At 43.3% G+C, this 27,526-nt stretch overlaps 2 protein-coding genes across 2 annotated transcripts in view; both read left to right on the plus strand.

The window, feature by feature from the left end:
- Positions 1–27,526, plus strand: part of LOC143766340 (uncharacterized) — a 393,805-nt gene that overhangs the window by 281,026 nt on the left and 85,253 nt on the right. The window lies entirely within an intron of this gene.
- The window catches only part of LOC143766374 (gastrula zinc finger protein XlCGF66.1-like), a 41,287-nt gene continuing 17,221 nt past the window's right edge, over positions 3,461–27,526 (plus strand). The window contains exon 1 of the mRNA XM_077254021.1: positions 3,461–3,491. The gene's annotated coding sequence lies outside the window, so the exon portion shown is untranslated. The remainder of the gene's footprint in view (positions 3,492–27,526) is intronic.

Genomic DNA, 27,526 nt, shown 5'->3' on the forward strand with positions numbered 1-27,526 from the left:
GGGAGACGTTGCAGAACATGGTAAAGTGACCATATGTGCGTCCTTTCTGACGCTTCAGATCTCTTCAATTATTGGGTGTCCAAGCTGAACACTTGGCCCGACCTCTCCTTATACACCTTGGAGGTGCTGGCCTGCCTGGCTGCTAGTGTGATCACTGATAGGCGCACACGCCTCTCCACGGAAAATGCAGACAGACTTACTCTGGTTAAATTCAACAAGGACTGGATATCTCCACAGTTTGCAATCCCTCCAGATGACAGCAAGCCAACCTAAATTCACAAAAATGCTGATTCATGCTACTGCTGTTAACATCAACCCCTTCCCATAAAAACCCGTTTCTTTCTTTTGTCAACCATGACTCAGCCCATAGGGTTAATTTTTACAAACCCTATGCACATTGTGCAGTGAACAAACCAGGACAAAATCCCTACTCCAATCTAACTACTATTTGTGATTTGAGGCCCTTGGGTTGGTGGTTTCCTGCGTCAACCATGATTCAGCCCATAGAGCTAATTTTTACAAACCCTATTCACATTGTGCAGTGGACAAATCTTGAAAGTAGAGTGGTCCTACCAAACTAATATTTGTCATTGAAGGCCCTTGTGACAGGTTGTGCCACATTGTGAATGAGATAGGGGATACATATTCAATAGAAATCTAGGTATGGTAGTTATTCTTGTGTATCTGTAAAAGTGACGTAATACTGTGACAAACGTTTTCCCAGAAACCATATATGAGTCAGAAATGCATGCAGGCATATTGTCCAGGATATTCCCATTCTGTTTCATCACTTTCCCATCCATTTCAACCTTTTCCCCCCAGACCCCTTTGTAGGGTCCAGCAGAAAATTACTCGCATTTCCCATTGACTTGCAGTATATTTGCTATTCGGAATGAATATGCGATTTTTACAAAGTACTCGTTATGAGTAGTGTTGAGCATTCCGAAACCGCAAGTATCGGGTATCGGCCGATACTTGCGGGTATCGGAATTCCGATACCGAGATCCGATACTTTTGTGGTATCAGGTATCGGTATCGAAACAACATTAATGTGTAAAATAAAGAATTAAAATAAAAAAAATTGCTATACTCACCTCTCCGACGCAGCCTGGACCTCACCGAGGGAACCGGCAGCGTTCTTTGCTTAAAATGCGCGCGTTTACTTCCTTCCGTGACGTCACGGCTTGTGATTGGTCGCGTGCCGCCCATGTGGCCGCGACGCGACCAATCACAGCAAGCCGTGACATAATTTTCAGGTCCTCAATGCCTAATTCTAGGCATTCAGGATTTTAAAATTACGATCCGGCTTGTGCATTCAGGACCTGAAAATTACGTCACGGCTTGCTGTGATTGGTCGCGTCGCGGTCACATGGGCGGCACGCAACCAATCACAAGCCGTGACGTAATTTTAAAATGCGCGCGTTTCCTGCCTCCCGTGACGTCACGGCTTGTGATTGGTCGCGTCGCCCATGTGACCGCGACACGACCAATCACAAGCCGGATCGTAATTTTAAAATCCTGAATGCTCACCTCTCCGACGCAGCCTGGACCTCACCGAGGGAACCGGCAGCATTCTTTGCTTAAAATGTGCGCGTTTACTTCCTTCCGTGACGTCACGGCTTGTGATTGGTCGCGTGCCGCCCATGTGGCCGCGACGCGACCAATCACAGCAAGCCGTGACGTAATTTTCAGGTCCTCAATGCCTAATTCTAGGCATTCAGGATTTTAAAATTACGATCCGGCTTGTGATTGGTCGTGTCGCGGTCACATGGGCGACGCGACCAATCACAAGCCGTGACGTCACGGGAGGCAGGAAACGCGCGCATTTTAAAATTACGTCACGGCTTGTGATTGGTTGCGTGCCGCCCATGTGACCGCGACGCGACCAATCACAGCAAGCCGTGACGTAATTTTCAGGTCCTGAATGCACAAGCCGGATCGTAATTTTAAAATCCTGAATGCCTAGAATTAGGCATTGAGGACCTGAAAATTATGTCACGGCTTGCTGTGATTGGTCGCGTCGCGGCCACATGGGCGGCACGCGACCAATCACAAGCCGTGACGTCACGGAAGGAAGTAAACGTGCGCATTTTAAGCAAAGAACGCTGCCGGTTCCCTCGGTGAGGTCCAGGCTGCGTCGGAGAGGTGAGTATAGCAATTTTTTTTATTTGAATTCTTTATTTTACACATTAATATGGATCCCAGGGCCTGAAGGAGAGTTTCCTCTCCTTCAGACCCTGGGAACCATCAGGGATACTGTCCGATACTTGAGTCCCATTGACTTGTATTGGTATCGGGTATCGGTATCGGATTAGATCCGATACTTTGCCGGTATCGGCCGATACTTTCCGATACCGATACTTTCAAGTATCGGATGGTATCGCTCAACACTAGTTATGAGTATAGCAATTATGAATATTACGGTACTCGCTCATTACTAGCTGTGATTTTACTGAACGAGGCACATGAATTTCCGGCTTTTGGGGGTACCCCTCTATTCTTGATAACCAGCCTTGCTGAATCTGACAGCTGAGGGTTGTAGCCCCCAGTAGTGAGTTTTGCCTGGCTGGTTATCAAAAATACAGGGGAAGCATGCAGGTTTTTTTTAAATTATTTATTTACAGCGCAGGAGCGGCTGATGAATACTTCCATCCGCTGCTCCTGCTCTCACTGTAATTAGCGGCAGCAAGTTTCAGCTGATGGGAGCTGCAGTCCTATCAGCTGACACCAGTGACCGGAGGTGAAGTTTATACCTCCGATCACAGATGAGCGGTCACGCTGTCTTCTGACAGCATGGGAACTGCAGCTCTGACCGGCGGGGACGATTTTACCACCGATTAGAAGTGCTACGCCAGTGTTTCCCACGCCTTCACACAGCTTGGGAAACAATGACTTTTGTGCTGTGCATGTTCGGCTATATTGGGCCATGTAATATTGAAATATTCGCTCATTTCTACAGATCATCAAGTAAATTACAAGAAATCTCCCAATGTAATCAGAGAAATATCATTCAGAAGGTTGTGAGATCCTGTTAGTGCATTGGAGAATCGGAATGGCCGGACGAGATTTCCGAATAATCCTCAGAGGTTTTGCACTCACCACCCTTCATGATGTGTATCAAATTATAAGACCCTCTAAGGGCAAGAAAACCATTTACCTCCAAAGGCTGATTATAGTCACGACTCTGCTCCGTACACCTCGAACACACACAACTCCGCTCCGTACACACGACTCCGCTCCGTATACTGCGTATACACACGATTCTGCTCCGTACACCTCGTACACACACGGCTCTGCTACATCCACACTGCAAACCCCTCCTGACCCCACACATAAACTTCCCCTCATCCAGCACCAAGACAACCAGCACAGCAGAGTCCTGCATACACTGAGGCCCCTGATCATGTGACCCCTGACTCCTCCCCTCCTGTGACCTCATCACAGGTCCTGTACTCACAGAACAAAGGTGGTGTGCAGCTCTGCAGGAGGAGGTAGGTGGAGATTCCCCATTACTGGACACTGAGGACATTAACCCCTCAGCACTGAGGCACTTTTGGGGTCCCTGTGTGGTGTGAGCAGTGAGGTAACATCTGTGGACAGAATGCGGCTTCGCCGGTTCCACATTAGACCCAGTCAGACACCTGCAGGATGAGAGGACAGAAGCCCAGAGAAGTTCTCCCACAATGCGATGATTCCTCTCCCGGCTCCAGCACAATAATGTAGATACTAGTGATGAGGGAGCCGCTCTCCACTACTCGATCCGGCATCGGGGGCTCGGACAAGCTTGTTACTGGGGTATCGCAGGTGATGGAGCGCCGTGCTCGCGTTCCCAGCCAATAAACATGCGGGGATTGCCCGCCATACACGGTGATGCTGCAGCCATGTTGGCCCCTGGTATTACTGTGACTGTCCGGCCTCATCACGTTATCGGGTTTATAGAAGACCCAGTGACGCGATGCTCGGCACACCGTCCTCAGGAAGCCGGTCAGGGAGAGCTGTTATAGGAGGGAGCGCTTAGATTATTGTCAGCCCCCTAAGGATTATAAAGTTGTGTTCTTTAGTGTCTTTCATGTGGTGCTATAGGGTGTATTTAACCCTTTCACCCCGAAGCCTGTTTTCACCTTCCTGATCAGGCCATTTTTTTCAATTCTGACGACTGTCACTTTATGAGGTAATAACTCTGGATGCTTCAATGGATCCGGTGATTCTGAGAAAGTTTTTTCGTGACATATTGTACTTCATGATAGTGGTAATATTTCTTCAATATGACATGTTTATTTGTGGAAAAATCGTAAATTAGGCAAAAATTTTGAAATTTTTAATTTTTATGCCCTTAAATCAGAGAGTCATGTCACACAAAGAAGTTAACTAATAGCATTTCCCACATGTTTACTTTACATCAGCACAATTATTGAAACATTATTTTTTTTTGTTATGAAGTTTTAAGCATTAAAAGTCGTTCAGCGGTTTCATTTTTACAACAAAATTTGCAAAACTATTTTTTTAGGGACCACCTCACATTTGAAGCCTTAAACAGGTCTATATGACATAAAGTACCCAAAAGTGACACCATTGTAAAAACTGTTCCCCTCAAAGTCTTCAAAACCACGTTCAAGAAGTTTACTAACCCTTCAAGTGCTTCAAAAGAACTGAAGCAATGTGGAAGGAAAAAAATGAACATTTACCTTTTTAGTCACAAAAAAATCTTTTCACAAGAGTAACGGGAAAATGGGCCACAAAAGTTGCTGTGCAATTTCTCTTCAGTACACCAATACCCCATATGTGGGGGACAACCACTATTTTGGTGCATGGCAGGTCTCGAAAGGGAAGGAGCACCATTTTACTTTTTGAACGCAAAGTTGGCTGGAATTGAGAGAGGAGGCCATGTCGCGTTTGAAGAGCCCCTGATGTGCCTATACAGTGGAACCCCCTACCAGTGACCCCATTTTGGGAACTAGATCCCTTAAGGAACTTATCTACACTGTGTGCAGAATTATTAGGCAAGTTGCATTTTAGAGGATTATTTTTATTATTGATCAACAACCATGTTCTCAATCAACCCAAAATACTCATAAATATCAAAGCTTAATTTTTTTGGAAGTTGGAGTGGGGTTTTTTCTTCGATTTGGCTATCTTAGGAGGATATCTGTTTGTGCAGGTAACTATTACTGTGCAGAATTATTAGGCAACTTAATAAAAACCAAATATATTCCCATCTCACTTGTTTATTTTCACCAGGTAATCAAATATAACTGCACAAAATTTATATATAAACATTTCTGACATGCTAAAACAAAACCCCCCAAAATTAGTGACAATATAGCCACCTTTCTTTATGATGACACTCAACAGCCTTCCATCCATAGATTCCGTCAGTTGCTTGATCTGTTTACGATCAACATTGCGTGCAGCAGCCACCACAGCCCCCCAGACACTGAGGTGTACTGTTTTCCCTCCCTGTAGATCTCACATTTTATGGGGGACCACAGGTTCTCTATGGGGTTCAGATCAGGTGAACAAGGGGGACATGTCATTATTTTTTCTTCTTTGAGACCTTTACTGGCCAGCCCCGTTGTGGAGTAGTTGGATGCATGTGATGGAGCATTGTCCTGCATGAAAATCATGTTTTTCTTGTGTGTTGCTTGAAGAAATTGTCTTCCAGAAACTGGCAGTAGGTCTGGGAGTTGAGCTTCACTCCATCCTCAACCCGAAAAGGTCCCACAAGTTTATCTTTGACAATACCAGCCCATACCAGTACCCCACCTCCACCTTGCTGGCGTCTGAGTCGGAGTGGAGCTCTCTGCCCTTTACTGATCCAACCTCTAGCCCATTCATCTGGCCCATCAAGACTCACTCTTATTTCATCAGTCCATAAAACCTTTGAAAGGTCAGTCTTAAGGTATTTCTTGGCCCAGTCTTGACGTTTTATCTTATGTTTCTTGTTCAAAGGTGGTCGTTTTTCAGCCTTCCTTACCTTGGCCATGTCCCAGAGTATCGCACAACTTGTGCTCTTTGTTAATCCAGTAACGTTGCAGCTCTGAAATATGGCAACACTGGTGGCAAATGACATCTTGGCAGCTTCACGCTTGATTTTCCTCAATTCGTGGGCAGTTATTTTGCACCTTTTTTGCCCAACACGCTTCAAAAGTGATCACGCTTCAAAAGTTTGGCAATTTCCAGACTGCTGCATCCCTCTGCAAGACATCTCACAATTTTGGACTTTTCAGAGCCCGTCAAATCTCTCTTCTGACCCATTTTGCCAAAGGAAAGGAAGTTGCCTAATAATTAAGCACAACTTATATAGGGTTTTGATGTAATTAGACAACACCCCTTCTCATTACAGAGATGCACATCACCTGATTTACTTAATTGGTAGTTGGCTCTCAAGCCTGAACAGCTTGGAGCAGGACAGCATGTATAAAAAGTATAATGTGATCAAAATACAACTTGCCTAATAATTCTGCACACAGTGTAGATGTGTGGTGAGCACTTTGAACACCCTGGTGCTTCACAGAAGTCTATAACGTAGAGCCGCGGAAATAAAAAATCAAATTTCTTCCATAAAAATGATCTTTTAACCCCGATTTTCCTTATTTTTACAAGGGTAGCAGGAGAAAATGGATTTCAAAAGTTGTTGTGAAATTTCTCCTGAGTATCCTAATACCCCGTATATGGAGGAAAACCACTCTTTGGGTGCACATCTAGGCTCAGAAGGGGTGACATTTTGGAATTCAGACTTTGATGGAATGGTCTGCGGACGCCATGTCGCGTTTGCAGAAACCCTGATGTGCCTAAACAGTAGAAACTCCCCACACATGACCCCATTTTGGAAACTAGACTTGACCATGAATTTATTTAGATATGTGGTGAGCACTGTGATCTTCCAAGTGCCTCACAAAAAATTATAACTTTGAATTGTGAAAATAATAAAAACATGTTTTTTCCACAAAAATGATCTTTTAGCACCATTTTTTTTATTTTCACAAGGGTAACAGGTGAAAATGGACCCTAAAAGCTGTTCAATTTCTCTTATGCTGATACTGTTTGGGCACATGATTGCTTTCTTAGTCCTGTATATCAGATTGCTTTCTTAGTTCTGTATATAAGATTGCTTTCTTGGTTTTGTATATGATATAAGATTGCTTTCTTAGCCCTGTATATAAGATTGCTTTCTTAGCCCTGTATATAAGATTGCTTTCTCAGTTCTGTATATAAGATTGCTTTCTTACTTCTGTATATAAGAATGCTTTCTTAGTCCTGTATATCAGATTGCTTTCTTAGTCCTGAATATCAGATTGCTTCCTTAGTTCTGTATATAAGATTGCTTTCTTACTTCTCTATATAAGATTGCTTTCTTAGTCCTGTATATAAGATTGCTTTCTTAGTTCTGTATATAAGATTGCTTTCTTAGTCCTGTATATCAGATTGCTTTCTTAGTCCTGAATATCAGATTGCTTCCTTAGTTCTGTATATAAGATTGCTTTCTTACTTCTCTATATAAGATTGCTTTCTTAGTCCTGTATATAAGATTGCTTTCTTAGTTCTGGATATACCATTGCTTTCTTATTTCTGTATATAAGATTGCTTTCTTATTTCTGTATATAAGATTGCTTTCTTAGTTCTGTATATAAGATTGCTTTCTTAGTTCTGGATATAAGATTGCTTTCTTAGTTCTGTATATAAGATTGCTTTCTTAGTCCTGTATATAAGATTGCTTTCTTAGTTCTGAATATAAGATCTCTTTCTTAGTTCTGTACATAAGATCACTTTCTTAGTTCTGTATATAAGATTGCTCTCTTAGTTCTGTATATAAGATTGCTTTCTTAGTTCTGTATATCAGATTGCTTTCTTAGTCCTGTATATCAGATTGCTTTCTCAGTTCTGTATATAAGATTGCTTTCTTAGTCCTGTATATAAGATTGCTTTCTTACTTCTGTATATAAGATTGCTTTCTTACTTCTGTATATAAGATTGCTTTCTTAGTTCTGTATATAAGATTGCTTTCTTAGTTCTGAATATAAGATCTCTTTCTTAGTTCTGTACATAAGATCACTTTCTTAGTTCTGTATATAAGATTGCTTTCTAGGTTCTGTATATAAGATTGCTTTCTTAGTTCTGTACATAAGATCACTTTCTTAGTTCTGTATATAAGATTGCTTTCTTAGTTCTGTATATTAGATTGCTTTCTTATTTCGTGTAACAGCTTTACACTACATAGAGCTTTATAGTAAGTAACACATGATGTTAGAGACGCATTGTATAAGGATGGTAGGAGAGAAAACATCACACACTCGCATGACACTCGTCCAACTCTCCAGGATGAACATCGGACCAATTTATAATACACTGATGTCAACACGCCCTTGGCCGAACTTTGAATATAGTCTGTGAAGTCCGCCCTCCATGGAAGGGGTTAAACAGACGAGATTTCAGCATATTAGGTCCTGGTATGGAGTTGATCACACAATCATATGTCGCCATATAGTAGACGTCCGGCAACCGGTAATAATTCCCTCATGTGTGGGGTCTATTTGTCTCCAAGCAGAGAAATCACATGTTACATTCCACACATAAAACTATGTAGAAAAGGCGGCGCGGGGTAATTGTGCCAGTAGTGAGGGGTAGATTATGGCAGAAATGTCACTGACTGACATTAACCCCTTCAGCACTGAGACTTTTTGGAGTCTTTGTGTGGAGTAAACAGTGACATAACAGCAGGGACGGCCCTGGCACACAAACTAAAGCCGTTTCTGTGCAGTTTGTGGGAGAGAAAACTAAGGGAATTCAATAGGTGACAAATGACAGTATACGTCACTCTCCTTGGGTATAAAATTTGGGAGATCCACCCCTCTGTAACTTCGCCTGTGTCCCGGGACCCCGCTGACAATTTTTAGATTTGGAAGGAGAACCAGAATTAGGACTTCTCTGTGTGTCTTGAGCATGTTATAGTAATGATCATTTATACACTCAGCCCATCCTCCCACATTGTTACAGGGGTTTTCCATCCAGTGCACATTGTTAGTCAGCAGTGTAACAGGGTAACAGTGTAATGTTGGGAATCGACTTTACTAGGCAGTTGTCACATAACCATAAATATGTGATTGGCCAAACACATTCTCATTACTTCTCATTCAATTCTCTTCTATTGAGGGAAGCAGATGAGAACGTGGTTGGCCCAGTGCGGGCTCGCTTATACCGGTGTGTAACATGGTCAAGAGCTCGGCCCAATGTTATACTATGGGGCAGAGCAGATCTGTGATGTATCAGATAGCACTCTGCCCAATATTATACTATGAGGAAGAGCAAATGTGTATGTTTTATAAAATAGCCCTCAGCCCAATGTTATACTATGGGGCATTGCAGATCTGTGATGTATCAGATAGCACTCTGCCCAATATTATACTATGAGGAAGAGCAAATGTGTATGTTTTATAAGATAGGACTCAGCCCAATGTTGTACTATGGGGCAGTTCAGATCTGTGAGGTATCAGATACAGTGCCTTGCGAAAGTATTCGGCCCCCTGGAACTTTTCAACCTTTTTCCACATATCATGCTTCAAACATAAAGATACCAAATGTAAATTTTTGGTGAAGAATCATCAACAATGGGAACACAGTTGGGAAGTTGAACAACATTTATTGGTTATTTTAAATTTTTGTGGAAATTCAAAAACTGAAAAGTGGTGCAATATTATTCGGCCCCTTTACTTTCAGTGCAGCGAACTCACTTCAGAAATTCATTGTGGATCTCTGAATGATCCAATGTTGTCCTTGTTTAAGAAGTTTTTTATTGAAGGGTATAACATACATGTTCAAAGATTATGCAATACATTAATCATTATATTAATACACAATTTCACATCTCCAGGACATCATATAATTAAGACGTATGAGATTACAATCGGAGTCCATGAGATCAATAAACTAAACAGTATCGCACAATTAGAAAGGAAATGGCCTTCATTTTAACTTATTTTGTTTCTTTTGTTTTTGAACAACAAAATAAAGATTATAAAACAAACAAATAATAACTTTTCATTATTTAAAACATATTAATCTACTGGTAACAATTATTAAGTGTATTGCCGCTTCAGTCACACCCTAACATGTCTTCCAGATCGGATCGGGGGATCCCCTGCTAGTATCCTATTAATGTACCATGGGGACTTTTCAAAGCAAGCTATAAGATGGGTTCTTATCTCTTCAGAGAACACATCAATAAGACTCTCCCAAGTATCAAAAAAGCGGGACACCATGTGATCCTCCCCCAGTTGCGCCTCTATCCATTCCATACGAAACACATGCTTCAATTTATTTAAGAACATTCCCAGCGTAGGAGGTTCCGCCATAATCCATTGTTGTAAGATACATTTTTTCCCCACCATGGACACTATAGATATCAGACGTTTAGCCCCTCTTGCGATTCTTGATCCCTCCCCCTGCCATATTCCCAATATCGCCCACTCCGGCGTACAAGGTATATAATTAAGGAGATGGACCAAGCAAAAATTTTTTACCTCACTCCAAAACCCCTTAATCACCGCACAATCCCAAAACTGGTGATAAAGATCAGCCCCAGGAGCCTCACACTTCAGACAATTGGCCGATTGTGACAAACCCATGAGGAACGAACGGTGTGGGGATATATATGTGCCATGGTATAATCTAAGCAACATTTCCCGATAAGAAGAGGCCGGTAAAGCCTTCCAAGCATAAGACATTGCTTTGAGGATATGTTCTAAAGTTAAATCTGGAAAACGAGCAAGCCATCGTGGAAGGCCCGTTTTTCGTCTAGCATAATCCATTTCCCCTCTCAACATGTGATAGAATCTAGAAGTAGAGTGTGATAATGGAGATCTATCTCGTAACATGGTGTCCAATGGGTTTTCCCAATCAAGTTCAGATAACCGCTCTCCTACCCCTGTAGCATAAACCTCCAAGATTGCACAATTCGCAAGACAACCCATTGTCAAAGGAAGGTATCTCCGAGTGTTTGCCCATGGGTATGGCCTACGTGTCGAAGAATCCATTATAGAACCCACTGTCACCGCCCGAAACCTATCGCTCCAGCTCTCCACTCCCCGTCTCAACCCCACGTCTCGATTCCCTAATATTGGCAAGAAAAGTGAGGAGTGTGCATTAAGAAAAAATTTATGACGTATCCTATGCCATATCGTCCACATCACCATTATCAGTGGATTATCCATCACTGAGGAGGGTAATAGTTCCCTATGTGTATGTAAGAGATATAATAAGTTGGTATGGGGTATCAAATTCTGGTCTAATTGAGTATTAGTGTATATAGAAGTATCTTGAATCCAGTCTTTAAGATAACGAAGCAGCGCCGCCAAATTGTACTTCTCCAAATTTGGAAAATTAATGCCTCCATTCAATATGTGCTGTTCCAATATGGCCATGCTAATAGCATGATGCTTCTTTCCCCAAATGAAAGTGCGAAACATACTATTTATTAGCCGCAATTCACTAGAGGAAAGCAATATTGGAAGAGATTGTATAAAATATAAAATTTGCGGGAAAACAACCATTTTTAACAAATATGCCCGACCTAAATATGAAAGCGTTAAGTGTTTCCATCCTTCTAGTTCCCTTTTAATTTTTTGTATAAGAGGAAAGAGGTTACTTCTCTGGAGATTATGAGGGTTCCTAGTTATAAGAACCCCCAAATAAGGCAAAGCATCTTTACACCATTCAAAAGTATATAACCCTGCCCATGGTGGTTTGCGCGGAGCACACAAACTAAGTGCCTTAGACTTGGCTGAATTAATCGAATATCCAGACATAGTTCCCAATTTAGTTATGAGGGCCATAATTTCAGGAAGGGCCTCCTCTGGATTAGCAATGTATAGCAAGATGTCATCAGCAAATGCCGTGAGCTTCAAGCACATTCTCCCCACCCGTATCCCTCTAAACATTGGTAGGGACTCTAAAGCACGTATAAGAGGATCAAGGGCAAGGTTGAATAGAATGGGGGAAAGCGGGCAACCTTGGCGGGTACCCCTAGTTAACTCCACCCTCTCCGTTAGTTGTTGATTAACTATGATTTTGGATGTAGGCGAATTATATAATAATCTGATTAATGCCGCAAATCTCTCACCAAATCCCTGTCTTTCTAGCACCGCATGTATCCAATGCCACTCTACACTATCAAACGCAGCCTCTGCATCTAGACTCAACAAAATGTTAGGAGAGTTCGCATTTCTAGCTGAAACTATAGTGGCTGCAATTGCGGTGCGAACAGCAATAGTCGAGTGTCTGCCTCTTGTGAAACCATATTGATTAGATGACAAGATCTCAGCGAGAAACGTCTGTATTTTATTGGCCATAATCTTTGCCAGCAATTTGTAATCCAAATTTAACAAAGATATGGGTCTATATGATGTTATCTGCGTTGGGCTCTTTCCTGGCTTTAAAATCAAGGAAGTCAATGCAGAATTAAAAGAAGTTGGGGATGTGCCCCCATACAGATAATAATTAAATAAATCCTTAAGGAGAGGATCTATATCAGGAGAGAGTAATTTATAATATTCTGCAGGTAAACCATCCGGGCCCGGTGATTTATAATTTGCCATTGTTTTAATAGCTGAACTGACCTCCATTAATGTGATGGGCATCTCCAAAGTTGCACGCTGAGAATCTACTTTACTAGGCAGTTGTCACATAACCATAAATATGTGATTGGCCAAACACATTCTCATTACTTCTCATTCAATTCTCTTCTATTGAGGGAAGCAGATGAGAACGTGGTTGGCCCAGTGCGGGCTCGCTTATACCGGTGTGTAACATGGTCAAGAGCTCGGCCCAATGTTATACTATGGGGCAGAGCAGATCTGTGATGTATCAGATAGCACTCTGCCCAATATTATACTATGAGGAAGAGCAAATGTGTATGTTTTATAAAATAGCCCTCAGCCCAATGTTATACTATGGGGCATTGCAGATCTGTGATGTATCAGATAGCACTCTGCCCAATATTATACTATGAGGAAGAGCAAATGTGTATGTTTTATAAGATAGGACTCAGCCCAATGTTGTACTATGGGGCAGTTCAGATCTGTGAGGTATCAGATACAGTGCCTTGCGAAAGTATTCGGCCCCCTGGAACTTTTCAACCTTTTTCCACATATCATGCTTCAAACATAAAGATACCAAATGTAAATTTTTGGTGAAGAATCATCAACAATGGGAACACAGTTGGGAAGTTGAACAACATTTATTGGTTATTTTAAATTTTTGTGGAAATTCAAAAACTGAAAAGTGGTGCAATATTATTCGGCCCCTTTACTTTCAGTGCAGCGAACTCACTTCAGAAATTCATTGTGGATCTCTGAATGATCCAATGTTGTCCTTGTTTAAGAAGTTTTTTATTGAAGGGTATAACATACATGTTCAAAGATTATGCAATACATTAATCATTATATTAATACACAATTTCACATCTCCAGGACATCATATAATTAAGACGTATGAGATTACAATCGGAGTCCATGAGATCAATAAACTAAACAGTATCGCACAATTAGAAAGGAAATGGCCTTCATTTTAACTTATTTTGTTTCTTTTGTTTTTGAACAACAAAATAAAGATTATAAAACAAACAAATAATAACTTTTCATTATTTAAAACATATTAATCTACTGGTAACAATTATTAAGTGTATTGCCGCTTCAGTCACACCCTAACATGTCTTCCAGATCGGATCGGGGGATCCCCTGCTAGTATCCTATTAATGTACCATGGGGACTTTTCAAAGCAAGCTATAAGATGGGTTCTTATCTCTTCAGAGAACACATCAATAAGACTCTCCCAAGTATCAAAAAAGCGGGACACCATGTGATCCTCCCCCAGTTGCGCCTCTATCCATTCCATACGAAACACATGCTTTAATTTATTTAAGAACATTCCCAGCGTAGGAGGTTCCGCCATAATCCATTGTTGTAAGATACATTTTTTCCCCACCATGGACACTATAGATATCAGACGTTTAGCCCCTCTTGCGATTCTTGATCCCTCCCCCTGCCATATTCCCAATATCGCCCACTCCGGCGTACAAGGTATATAATTAAGGAGATGGACCAAGCAAAAATTTTTTACCTCACTCCAAAACCCCTTAATCACCGCACAATCCCAAAACTGGTGATAAAGATCAGCCCCAGGAGCCTCACACTTCAGACAATTGGCCGATTGTGACAAACCCATGAGGAACGAACGGTGTGGGGATATATATGTGCCATGGTATAATCTAAGCAACATTTCCCGATAAGAAGAGGCCGGTAAAGCCTTCCAAGCATAAGACATTGCTTTGAGGATATGTTCTAAAGTTAAATCTGGAAAACGAGCAAGCCATCGTGGAAGGCCCGTTTTTCGTCTAGCATAATCCATTTCCCCTCTCAACATGTGATAGAATCTAGAAGTAGAGTGTGATAATGGAGATCTATCTCGTAACATGGTGTCCAATGGGTTTTCCCAATCAAGTTCAGATAACCGCTCTCCTACCCCTGTAGCATAAACCTCCAAGATTGCACAATTCGCAAGACAACCCATTGTCAAAGGAAGGTATCTCCGAGTGTTTGCCCATGGGTATGGCCTACGTGTCGAAGAATCCATTATAGAACCCACTGTCACCGCCCGAAACCTATCGCTCCAGCTCTCCACTCCCCGTCTCAACCCCACGTCTCGATTCCCTAATATTGGCAAGAAAAGTGAGGAGTGTGCATTAAGAAAAAATTTATGACGTATCCTATGCCATATCGTCCACATCACCATTATCAGTGGATTATCCATCACTGAGGAGGGTAATAGTTCCCTATGTGTATGTAAGAGATATAATAAGTTGGTATGGGGTATCAAATTCTGGTCTAATTGAGTATTAGTGTATATAGAAGTATCTTGAATCCAGTCTTTAAGATAACGAAGCAGCGCCGCCAAATTGTACTTCTCCAAATTTGGAAAATTAATGCCTCCATTCAATATGTGCTGTTCCAATATGGCCATGCTAATAGCATGATGCTTCTTTCCCCAAATGAAAGTGCGAAACATACTATTTATTAGCCGCAATTCACTAGAGGAAAGCAATATTGGAAGAGATTGTATAAAATATAAAATTTGCGGGAAAACAACCATTTTTAACAAATATGCCCGACCTAAATATGAAAGCGTTAAGTGTTTCCATCCTTCTAGTTCCCTTTTAATTTTTTGTATAAGAGGAAAGAGGTTACTTCTCTGGAGATTATGAGGGTTCCTAGTTATAAGAACCCCCAAATAAGGCAAAGCATCTTTACACCATTCAAAAGTATATAACCCTGCCCATGGTGGTTTGCGCGGAGCACACAAACTAAGTGCCTTAGACTTGGCTGAATTAATCGAATATCCAGACATAGTTCCCAATTTAGTTATGAGGGCCATAATTTCAGGAAGGGCCTCCTCTGGATTAGCAATGTATAGCAAGATGTCATCAGCAAATGCCGTGAGCTTCAAGCACATTCTCCCCACCCGTATCCCTCTAAACATTGGTAGGGACTCTAAAGCACGTATAAGAGGATCAAGGGCAAGGTTGAATAGAATGGGGGAAAGCGGGCAACCTTGGCGGGTACCCCTAGTTAACTCCACCCTCTCCGTTAGTTGTTGATTAACTATGATTTTGGATGTAGGCGAATTATATAATAATCTGATTAATGCCGCAAATCTCTCACCAAATCCCTGTCTTTCTAGCACCGCATGTATCCAATGCCACTCTACACTATCAAACGCAGCCTCTGCATCTAGACTCAACAAAATGTTAGGAGAGTTCGCATTTCTAGCTGAAACTATAGTGGCTGCAATTGCGGTGCGAACAGCAATAGTCGAGTGTCTGCCTCTTGTGAAACCATATTGATTAGATGACAAGATCTCAGCGAGAAACGTCTGTATTTTATTGGCCATAATCTTTGCCAGCAATTTGTAATCCAAATTTAACAAAGATATGGGTCTATATGATGTTATCTGCGTTGGGCTCTTTCCTGGCTTTAAAATCAAGGAAGTCAATGCAGAATTAAAAGAAGTTGGGGATGTGCCCCCATACAGATAATAATTAAATAAATCCTTAAGGAGAGGATCTATATCAGGAGAGAGTAATTTATAATATTCTGCAGGTAAACCATCCGGGCCCGGTGATTTATAATTTGCCATTGTTTTAATAGCTGAACTGACCTCCATTAATGTGATGGGCATCTCCAAAGTTGCACGCTGAGAATCTGTCAACATAGGTAATTGCAAAGAATTTAAAGAATGCGTTATGGAAGAGATGTCTCCTCCCCTTGTGGAGTAGATAGCTGCATAATGAGCATGCACAGCCTGCAATATGTCTTTACTGTTAGTCAGGTGATTCCCTGAGATAGGGTCTACTAAAAGTGGTATTTTCTGTCTGGGACCTTTTGGATTTGCTAGCCTAGCCAGTAAGGTTCCTATTTTATTACCCCATCTAAAGAAATGCTGCCTATTAAAGTCTACTTTCTGCTGTGCTATCTTGGTCAAATGTGCATTTAATAACGATAAAGCATCTTGCCATTGTGACCAATCCTCTGGATTATTAGTTCCCAGATACCGTCTATAGGCCAATATGGCCAATCCCTGAAGGTCTCTCATTTCTTGTTCCGCTTTACGCTTTTTCCCTACCACATATGCAATAATTCTCCCTCTCATAACTGCCTTACCCGTCTCCCACATAAGAACAGAGTCATCCCAGTGCTGTATGTTGTCATCTACAAAATTACCCCACTCTTGTTTGAGGAATGCCCCAAACTCTCTGCTTTTGAACAAGTAGGCTGGAAATCTCCATGAGCCCGGTTGACGTGGGTCACGACCACAGCGGAGAAATAAAGTGATAGGAGTGTGATCCGAAATCCCAGCATCCCCTATAGCTGCTTCCCTCACCCCCGGCAAAAGAGACTCACCTACCAAAAACATGTCAATACGTGAGAGGGACTTATGCGCCTTAGATATGCAGGTGTAGTCTCTTTCCATCGGATGCAATACTCGCCATATGTCTACCAGAGAAGTATCACGCATAAGGTTAGTCAAGCCAGGTCCCGATCCGGAGTAGGGAGTGGGAAGGACCACAGACCTATCTAATTGCGGATCCAACACAGCATTAAGGTCACCCCCCACCACCAAATTAGGCAAGTCCATAGTTAAGATCATCTGAGAAACGGATGCAAAAAAGGCAGTATTATCAACATTAGGAGCATAAACGTTCAACAACGAATAAGGGGTATCTTCAATAATCACTTTCATAAGAAGGAACCTACTCTGCGGATCCATCACCATGTCCCCCAGAGTCACCTGCAAGTGTCTAGCAAAAATTATGGCCACACCCCGCTTTTTGGAAGAGTATGAAGTAGCATAAGTCTGACCCAACCAATTATCCTTCAAATGTAATGTATCCTTGTGTGACCAATGAGTTTCCTGCAAAAATATGACATCCGGTTTAGCTCGTTTGAGTGCCTGCAATACACGACGCCGTTTCACCGGCGAGTTAAGGCCCGCTACATTCCATGACAAGATTTTTAAAGGATTACCTGTCTCTTTCCGATCAGGCATGCGCGATGTTGTCATCATGGTGTATAAAAATGGTATAGAGGCAGAGCATTTCCAATGCATGGTAGCACATAGGGTTTCGGAGTCCCAGCCGCTCCGCGACCCTCTAAAGTAGATAGGTGTGTGACATCATTAGCAACAATACACTTATGTAAAAATACAACAACCAGTTTCTTATTTACATATAAAATTGATCTTAACCAAAGTATAGTCAATCTCACTATGTAACTCATGTTCCTTATCATTTTGGCTTATTTAAGGAAAGATTAATCAATCTCATACCCAATCTCGCCCCAAACATTATAATGTGTCTTCAAGTATCTGGGGAAGCAAGATCTCATTTCAGCTGGTCTAAAGCAATCTTAGGGTCTTCAAACAACTTTGTCTCTGTACCCAGTGTTACTCGGAGTCTGGCCGGGTAAGCCAATGCAAAACGGACCCCATGATCAATGAGGAACCGACAAACCGGGCCAAACTCCTTTCTCCGCCGGGAAACAGCTACTGAGAAGTCCTGGAACACCAGAATCTTTGCCCCTTGTATAGTAACATCTCTAAGGTTTCTGGCTGCTGCCAAAACTCTCTCCTTATCTTGATAGTGGAAATATTTAGTAATGACCGGGCGAGGCCTCGCACCAGACTCCCTCCTCTCTGGTCCCACCCGGTGTGCCCTTTCAATTTGTCTAGAAGAACCAGGCTCCAACTGAAGGGCCTCCATCAGATCAACTGTTAAGAACCGAATAAGATCCATCCCCTTACAACTCTCAGGAATACCGATAAACCTAAGGTTGGATCTTCTACTACGATTCTCAAGGTCTTCAACCTTATCCAGCAAAGAACCAATAAGAATCTTTTGTGCCTCCACCGTAGTTTGGGTATTTACTACCGTGTCTTCCATATCACTAATCCGCTGTTCAGCTTCCGTGATCCGAGATGTATTTGCCGACACAGCAGTCACTGTTGCCTCAAGGGCCTTATTCCAAGTTTCAAATTTTTTATCAAAATATGGAAGAAGAATTTTTGATACTGCTTGAGCCGTGGCAGTATGAGGTTCAGGTGGGGACTGTGAATCGGAGGCGTCCTGTGACCCTTCTCCCAACCACATCCGATCCAGAGACCCCCCAGCCAAAGACCCACCCTCTGCTCTATTTTTATTCTTATGTTTGGTGCGCCTAGATGTGATTTCTTTCTGTGAGGGAGCCTGTGTTTTTTCCAGGTATTTTTCCATAATGGGGTAGCACTAAGACCTCTCCACCACCAAGAGCCTCAAAAATAAGTTTTAGTTTTGTACCCACCCTTCTCAGGTCTCACTATCACTTAGGCTTGTAAAATTGAGGTTCAAAGTCAATAAAAGCGAGAAATCACAGTAAAAATGAGAGGATTATGCATATGATAAAATATCTCCTAAAGAATTTCAGCAAATATGAACAGCTTGTAACTGTGATCAATATAGCAGATATTATTAAGTATATATATTATGACAATAAGAAAAAGAACAATAACATTCAGCACAGTAAGTTTGTGCAATGCAATAAAGATTTATGGTGCCACTAGATGGCGTTATTTGGTTGCAAATCTCAAAAATGTGACTCTCCACAATGTCAATGAAAAGAAGGGAAAAACAAAGTTAATTATGAACAGACAACCAATATCCTCCTCCTTCTCCAACCAGTCTATCTTGTTGCAGGGTATAGAGGGGTAACTCCTTCCTCTTCCTTCCACTCCAAACCCCACTCCACTTAGTCACCAGGAAAATTAAATTGTAAAGGAGGGAAAATTATAACCAAATAAACTTGGGAAGAAAAAGAAAAAAATTAAAAATAAAAATTAAAAAAAAGAGTTCAAAACAAAATAAAACTAACTCTGCCTATGCTTCCCAATACTAAGGAAGTCCTTGTCTTCTCTCCAGGGAATTTCCAAAAGTATTTCACCCCACGCTGAGGCATGTACTCTGTAATAACATTGAGGTCTGAGGACCGCACTGCCAGTAACAAACAGGGGTCCAGCAGAACCAGAGGATTGTTCAGTTACTTGGGTTACAAAAGCCAGCCCAATAAATAAGACAACGCTACTGACCTCCGCCCTGACAGCCTCTTCCTTCCCACATTTATCGGCTGTCTAATGGGGGGGCCAGAGATCCAGCTCCAGACCAAGAGCAAATATGGCGGGAAGACGTCTCCACACCGCAGCCGCGATGCCCCGATGTCACCAGACCAGACCGAGCTCCCCACCACCGGCTCCTCCGTCGGGTCAATCCCTCCGATGGGTTCCTCCAAAGCCGCCCAAATCCGTCCGGTAAGTATGGCTACCAGGAGCCGCACCCTCGCGTCTTCCAGCTCCCACTTATCGCTCCCTGGAACCGCAACTTCTCCACGGCTTCTTCCGTCACCCTCCAACCACAGCCAGAGCAGGAGCTTACCAGAGTCTCAATCCTGTCTTCCGGCTACGTATCCCCCAACACCGTTGACAATGCGGTCAGGGTGTCTGCACTTTGCCTCAGCGCCTCGTGGTCCACTTTCAGGCCACAAGTTAGTTCTCATCCCCCAGAAAGGACAGTAAACGGCAGGGACTCCCGGGCAAAATAATACGCTTATCTCTGCAATCCTCTTTTCAAGGGGAATCACATCCGATGTGAACAGCCAGCACTTGAAGGCTGTAATCAAGGATGGCTCCAGATTAGGTTTCTCACTAGCAAGGAGCGTTTCTAAAACGCGGCCATCTTAGTTGGCTCCGCCCCCGGAAGTCTCCAATGTTGTCCTAAATGCCTAATGATGATAAATATAATCCACCTGTGTGTAATCAAGTCTCCGTATAAATGCACCTGCTCTGTGATAGTCTCAGGGTTCTGTTTGAAGCACAGAGAGCATCATGAAGAACAAGGAACACAACAGGCACGTTCATGATACTGTTATGGAGAAGTTTAAAGCCGTATTTGGATCCAAAATGATTTCCAAAACTTTAAACATCCCAAGAAGCACTGTGCAGGTGATCATATTGAAATGGAAGGAGTATTATACCACTGCAAATCTACCAAGACCCGGCCGTCCCTCTAAACTTTCATCTCAAACAAGGAGAAGACTGATCAGAGATGCAGCCAAGAGGCCCATGATTACTCTGGATGAACTGCAGAGGTCTACAGCTGAGGTGGGACAGTCTGTCCATAGGACAACAATCAGTCATACACTGCACAAATCTGGCCTTTATGGAAGAGTGGCAAGAAGAAAGCCATTTCTCAAAGATATCCATAAAAAGTGTTGTTTAAAGTTTGCAGCAAGCCACCTGGGAGACACACCAAACATGTGGAAGACGGTCCTCTGGTCAGATGAAACCAAAATCGAACTTTTTGGTAACAATGCCAAACTATATGTTTGGTGTAAAGGCAACACAGCTCATCACCCTGAACACACCATCCCCACTGTCAAACATGGTGGTGGCAGCATCATGGTTTGGGCCTGCTTTTCTTCAGCAGGGACAGGAAAGATGGTTAAAATTGATAGGAAGATGGATGGAGCCAAATACATTACCATTCTTGAAGAAAACCTGTTGGAGTCTGCAAAAGACCTGAGACTGGGATGGAGATTTGTCTTCCAACAAGACAATGATCCCAAACATAAAGCAAAATCTACAATGGAATAGTTCACAAATAAATGTATCCAGGTGTTAGAATGGCCAAGTCAAAGTCCAGACCTCAATCCAATCGAGAATCTGTGGAAAGAGCTGAAAACTGCTGTTCACTAGCGATCTCCATCAAACCTCACTGAGCTCGTGCTGTTTGCCAAGGAAGAATGGGCAAAAATTTCAGTCTCTCGATGTACAAAACTGATAGAGACATACCCGAAGCGACTTGCAGCTGTAATTGCAGCAAAAGGTGGAGCAACAAAGTATTAAGTTAAAGGGGCCGAATAATATTGCACGCCCCACTTTTCAGTTTTTGAATTTCCACAAAAATTTAAAATAACCAATAAATTTCGTTCAACTTCACAATTGTGTTCCACTTGTTGATTCTTCACCAAAAATGTACATTTGGTATCTTTATGTTTGAAGCATGATATGTGAGAAAAGGTTGAAAAGTTCCAGGGGGCTGAATACTTTCGCAAGGCACTGTAGCACTTAACCCAATGTTATACTATGGGGCAGTGCAGATCTGTGATCAATATATGGTAATGATCAATATATGCAGATGTTACTTAATATACTAAAAGATCGGAAATATTACAAGAAGCTTGACAATAATCCCCTTGGAGGTATACAATAGGAAATGAAATGTTTATTGGAAGAACTAAGAATGAATGGTCTTTATAAAAATTAACTTGCGTACCTACTAATTGACTATGCACATGTCACCACCTTCTACAGCTTCCCCAGATACTTAAGAGATTTAACAATTTAAAAGGATGCCTCATTGAATCTGGGATGATGAGTTTGACACACATAATATCAGTGTATTTGTTGATAAAATATTGTGGAACTTTGTCACCGGTTTACCCTCATGTGTCAGAGATAGGACAGATATGCTGAATAAATTGGAAAGTGCTATAATGCCATCAGGTACCCTCCTGTCCAGCCTTGATGTGGAGTCTTTGTACAGTTTCATCCCACATACAATGGGCTGTGAAGCAGTACAGTATTATCTGAACATGAGAGGTTTACAGTTTACCGAAAATAACACATTTGTTATTCAGTTGTTGCAATTCATCTTAACCAGAAATGTATTTTTGTTTGGTGGTCATCTTTATCATCAGCAACTTGGGCCTTGTGCTCCAAGTTTCACCAATCTGCATCTTGGGTAGTGGGAAGACAGGATTGTCTTCTCTGATGACATGGAACAATATACCTCATCCATCCTATTGTGGATGAGGTATATCGATGACGTGTTGTTAGGTGTCGAGTTCCCGCCGCTGCACAGGGGGAATCTCGAACCATCTCCGCCGCGGTCTCCCATTCTCCTCCAGCCGCAGTGGAGCCTGCTCAGCGGAGACGTCGGTCCCAGCGCCTGGCTCGGACAGATGCTGCGCGTTTGGTTACTGCTGCCCTTCCAGGCTCAGCCATTATAACCAATACTGTTCAGCGGCGTTAAGGCGTCCATGGGACTAAGTCCTGCTTTTCTCCTTCTGAGCATGCCCAAGGGAAGATCTCTCATTGGAGGTCGGAGGTCACATGCTCAGGTCCTGTAGCAGCTCCTATTGGTCCACCAGGAAGGTCCTGAAGAGCTGCAGCTATAAAAGGTTCGCATGGCCGCTCGGCCATGCGCTAGTATAAATAAGTATTTGTGCGTGTGTGGATGTATGCCTGTTCTGGTGAAAGCTCTGAATCATTCCCATCCCTAGAGTTGTTGAAGGCTCGCGAGTGTTGTAGCTGTCTAGCGCCAGATAGTGCCATCCAGCACCAGGCACAACATATACTGCGTCTATCCTGCAATGACCGCCGCTGCGGTACTGTACACACTCTGTGCGGCTATCTTTAGCTTCTCCTGACAATCTGTCAGTGTAGGGTGGGAACTCGCATTTGATCCCAGCATCTGACTCCGGGCATCCTCAGGCGCGGGCTCAAAAGCCACCGAGGGTCAGAGCAGGATCAACCACCAGCATAGTGGGGGTGAGTTGCAGGGATCCCACTAGTATCCACTTGCTGCGCCCTGTGAATGCTAACAAGGCTTAGTGTTATCTTTAATCCCGGCAACTCTGTGAAGCAACAGAGTTCGCTCCTAATACAGACCGGGTGACGGTACCCGTGTCTATTCAGGCGTAGTACCGCCATATAGTGCCGCCATTTACTAGCAGCAGGTTCCACTCCTGCACGGTGGACCCCAGGCTGCGAAAGCACCTATACTATCTCTATATTTACTCGGTTCCGCCAGCCCTAACACGTGTTCATCTTATGGTCTGACCCTGAAAATCAATTTGTCGAGTTTGTGGAACATCTTGATTTGGAATCATATTGGCCTTTATTTCACCAGCAAAATCCAAAAAGAAAGGCTTAAATTCCTTGATATTACAATTATTAATAATTTTCATGGCTAGTTGGAGACAATTCTATACCTTAAACTGACAGACACTAATAGCCTTCTATCATGGGACAGTCACCATCCTGAGCCACTTCGAAGATTCCAAAAGGCCAGTATTTAAGGCTGAGAAGAAATAGTTTGAACATGGGGACTATATGGCTAACTCTCAGGAGCTTCAAGGTCGTTTCCTTTAAAAAGGATACCCCAAGAGAATGCTAAGTGAGGCATACAGACATGCCATATCATAGAATCGTGAATCCCTGTTAATCCAGAAGGCCAACAAGTAGACTACTAATATGATTCATCTGATTGGTACATTCAATAATTGTAACTATGAGGTTCGCTCTACTCTTCGAGATCTGTGGGATATTTTGAAGGCTGATTGTGACCACCATGGTGTATTATCTGATAAATTTAAAGGGAATCTGTCACCTACTTTTTTGTATATAAGCTGCGGCAACCGCCATTATGGTCTTATCTACAGCATTCCATAATGGTGTAGATAAGCCCCCCCCCCCCCCCCCCCCCGATGTAGCCAGAAAGATAAGAAAAACAAGTTAGATTATACTCACCGATGGGCGGTCCGCTGCGGTCTGTTTCTAGCAGGTCTGGGTCCGGTGCCTCCCATCTTCGTGCAATGACGTCCTCTTCCTTGCTTCCTGTCGCGGCTCCTGCACAGGCGTACTTTATATGCCCTGTTGAGGGCAGAGCAAAGTACTGCAGTGCGAGGCTCTGTACAGTTTCATCCCACATACAATGGGCTGTGAAGCAGTACAGTATTATCTGAACATGAGAGGTTTACAGTTTACCGAAAATAACACATTTGTTGCAATTCATCTTAACCAGAAATGTATTTTTGTTTGGTGGTCATCTTTATCATCAGCAACTTGGGCCTTGTGCTCCGAGTTTCACCAATCTGCATCTTGGGTAGTGGGAAGACAGGATTGTCTTCTCTGATGACATGGAACAATATACCTCATCCATCCTATTGTGGATGAGGTATATCGATGACGTGTTGTTAGGTGTCGAGTTCCCGCCGCTGCACAGGGGGAATCTCGAACCATCTCCGCCGCGGTCTCCCATTCTCCTCCAGCCGCAGTGGAGCCTGCTCAGCGGAGACGTCGGTCCCAGCGCCTGGCTCGGACAGATGCTGCGCGTTTGGTTACTGCTGCCCTTCCAGGCTCAGCCATTATAACCAATACTGTTCAGCGGCGTTAAGGCGTCCATGGGACTAAGTCCTGCTTTTCTCCTTCTGAGCATGCCCAAGGGAAGATCTCTCATTGGAGGTCGGAGGTCACATGCTCAGGTCCTGTAGCAGCTCCTATTGGTCCACCAGGAAGGTCCTGAAGAGCTGCAGCTATAAAAGGTTCGCATGGCCGCTCGGCCATGCGCTAGTATAAATAAGTATTTGTGCGTGTGTGGATGTATGCCTGTTCTGGTGAAAGCTCTGAATCATTCCCATCCCTAGAGTTGTTGAAGGCTCGCGAGTGTTGTAGCTGTCTAGCGCCAGATAGTGCCATCCAGCACCAGGCACAACATATACTGCGTCTATCCTGCAATGACCGCCGCTGCGGTACTGTACACACTCTGTGCGGCTATCTTTAGCTTCTCCTGACAATCTGTCAGTGTAGGGTGGGAACTCGCATTTGATCCCAGCATCTGACTCCGGGCATCCTCAGGCGCGGGCTCAAAAGCCACCGAGGGTCAGAGCAGGATCAACCACCAGCATAGTGGGGGTGAGTTGCAGGGATCCCACTAGTATCCACTTGCTGCGCCCTGTGAATGCTAACAAGGCTTAGTGTTATCTTTAATCCCGGCAACTCTGTGAAGCAACAGAGTTCGCTCCTAATACAGACCGGGTGACGGTACCCGTGTCTATTCAGGCGTAGTACCGCCATATAGTGCCGCCATTTACTAGCAGCAGGTTCCACTCCTGCACGGTGGACCCCAGGCTGCGAAAGCACCTATACTATCTCTATATTTACTCGGTTCCGCCAGCCCTAACACGTGTTCATCTTATGGTCTGACCCTGAAAATCAATTTGTCGAGTTTGTGGAACATCTTGATTTGGAATCATATTGGCCTTTATTTCACCAGCAAAATCCAAAAAGAAAGGCTTAAATTCCTTGATATTACAATTATTAATAATTTTCATGGCTAGTTGGAGACAATTCTATACCTTAAACTGACAGACACTAATAGCCTTCTATCATGGGACAGTCACCATCCTGAGCCACTTCGAAGATTCCAAAAGGCCAGTATTTAAGGCTGAGAAGAAATAGTTTGAACATGGGGACTATATGGCTAACTCTCAGGAGCTTCAAGGTCGTTTCCTTTAAAAAGGATACCCCAAGAGAATGCTAAGTGAGGCATACAGACATGCCATATCATAGAATCGTGAATCCCTGTTAATCCAGAAGGCCAACAAGTAGACTACTAATATGATTCATCTGATTGGTACATTCAATAATTGTAACTATGAGGTTCGCTCTACTCTTCGAGATCTGTGGGATATTTTGAAGGCTGATTGTGACCACCATGGTGTATTATCTGATAAATTTAAAGGGAATCTGTCACCTACTTTTTTGTATATAAGCTGCGGCCACCGCCATTATGGTCTTATCTACAGCATTCCATAATGCTGTAGATAAGCCCCCCCCCCCCCCGATGTAGCCAGAAAGATAAGAAAAACAAGTTAGATTATACTCACCGAGGGGCGGTCCGCTGCGGTCTGTTTCTAGCAGGTCTGGGTCCGGTGCCTCCCATCTTCGTGCAGTGACGTCCTCTTCCTTGCTTCCTGTCGCGGCTCCTGCACAGGCGTACTTTATCTGCCCTGTTGAGGGCAGAGCAAAGTACTGCAGTGCGAGGCTCTGGGCTTTTCTGACCTTTCCTGGTGCTTGCGCATTGCAGTACGTTGCTCTGCCCTCAGCAGGGCAGATAAAGTACACCTGTGCAGAAGCCGTGACACAAAGCAAGGAAGAGGACGTCATCGCATGAAGATGGGAGGCGCCGGACCGCGACGCCCATCGGACCGGACAACCCTCCCAAGTGAGTATAATCTAACTTGTTTTTCTTACCTTTCAGGTTACATCGGGGGCTTATCTATAGCATTACAGAATGCTGTAGATAAGCACCTAATGGTGGTGGCCGCAGATTATATACGAAAAAGTAGGTGATAGACTCCCTTTAAGCTTACTTATAGGAGAGGGAGGAATTAAAGGACTGTCTTGTCCATAGCCACTTTGCTGAACCCATACCTACAGGTACCTGGCTGGATTCCAAGATTGTGGGTAATCACAAATGTGGGGGCTGTAAGGGTACTGTCACACAGTGCAATTTTGATCGCTACGACGGTACGATTCGTGACGTTCTAGCGATATCGTTACGATATCGCAGTGTCTGACACGCAGCAGCGATCAGGGACCCTGCTGAGAATCGTACGTCGTAACAGATCGTTTGGAACTTTCTTTCGTTGCTTGATCTCCCGCTGTCATCGCTGGATCGTTGTGTGTGACAGCGATCCAGCGATGTGTTCGCTTGTAACCAGGGTAAACATCAGGTAACTAAGCGCAGGGCCACGCTTAGTAACCCGATGTTTACCCTGGTTACCAGCGTAAACGTAAAAAAACAAACAGTACATACTTACATTCCGGTGTCTGTCCTCCGGCGTCTCAGCTTCTCTGCACTGTGAGCGCCTGCCGGCCGGAAAGCGAGCACAGCGGTGACGCGGTGACGTCACCGCTCTGCTTTCCGGCTATGGTGCTTACACAGTGGAGAGAAGCAGAACGCCGGGGGACAGACACCGGAATGTAAGTATGTACTGTTTGTTTTTTTTACGTTTACGCTGGTAACCAGGGTAAACATCGGGTTACTAAGCGCGGCCCTGCGCTTAGTAACCCGATGTTTACCCTGGTTACCCGGGGACTTCGGCAT

The sequence above is a fragment of the Ranitomeya variabilis genome, chromosome 4 (assembly GCF_051348905.1).
Source record: "Ranitomeya variabilis isolate aRanVar5 chromosome 4, aRanVar5.hap1, whole genome shotgun sequence".
NCBI classification, from domain to species: Eukaryota; Metazoa; Chordata; class Amphibia; order Anura; family Dendrobatidae; genus Ranitomeya; species Ranitomeya variabilis.